Source organism: Penaeus monodon, chromosome 21 (assembly GCF_015228065.2).
Source record: "Penaeus monodon isolate SGIC_2016 chromosome 21, NSTDA_Pmon_1, whole genome shotgun sequence".
Lineage (NCBI taxonomy): Eukaryota > Metazoa > Arthropoda > Malacostraca > Decapoda > Penaeidae > Penaeus > Penaeus monodon.
In genome coordinates this window covers 10,649,090-10,650,238 of record NC_051406.1, presented here as the reverse complement: position 1 = coordinate 10,650,238, position 1,149 = coordinate 10,649,090, and positions in this window count along the sequence as shown.

Genomic DNA, 1,149 nt, shown 5'->3' with positions numbered 1-1,149 from the left:
TTCATATTCACTGACTTAAGAATCCAGATGAATCCGAAGCGGTACGATTTATTTTAGCTTTTATTGGTGTGTCATTTTCCTTTTTAATTTTTCAGTTCTTTAAAACCGTCTATCGCACCGCTCTTGTTACCCAGCTGCAATGGCGTCATGCTCAGCTGGGCCGAACGCAGAATAACTTCGGGGAGAACACCAGACTCTTAATATTAGTGTTCAATTATCTTAAACATGAGTATACCCGAGGATTACATGACGCAAACATATCTTGCCCGTTCACTCTTCATTCCAAAGATAATTACATGTCTAGTATGAAAATGTTGCACCAACAAAGCAGTGCGGCAATGATAGCGTTCATAATAAAGATGGCGGCGCACCAAGCACACGGAGACACAAAAACATATGTTTCTTACATGACTTTTTCTCTAGGCCGGAAGTAACGATAGAGCCTGATGTTAAATTACGCAGGATTATATACATTAATGACAAGACATCTGAACGAAAAAATGCCTTGTTTCTTGCCCTTAGTCAAATAATAATCTTTTTATTATTTCTTCGTCGATAATCATGAAAGAGTCGGTTTTGGTCGATTTTAATTATGATCAGTGTCTTCCTCAGTACTTCAGCCAACAATCTATTTATAACTTGTAAGGCACATGAGATAACAATTTCACTACGCCAGGAAGACACGAGAACATTCTTATAGTAAATATAGAAACATGCTTGTCCCAGATAACAGATATATCTAGAGGACGAAAAATGATCCAAAGATAGCATTCGTCATTATCAGAGAGCAATATTTACTTTACGAAACCACGTGCTTTCCTTGGCAGAATTTGAAGAGGTTCACTGCACTTTATTCGTCTACAGTTTGTATAACGCTTGCTCAACGGTTAAATGTTAGTTTTTAGGGAAACAAAGAAAAAAAAGGTGACTGAGGAAAGAAAAAAATATAAAGACAAATTATACGAAAGGTGCGAAAAATATAAAATGACTAAGAGTACATGCAATTTTTGAAAAGGGGAGATATTGTTATTATTTACGAAAAAAATATACATATATGCGTAAAATACAGAGAAGTATAAATTCATGATTTAGTTAATATTCAGATAACACTTACCGATGAATTAATGATGAATGTGATTTGTTATACAG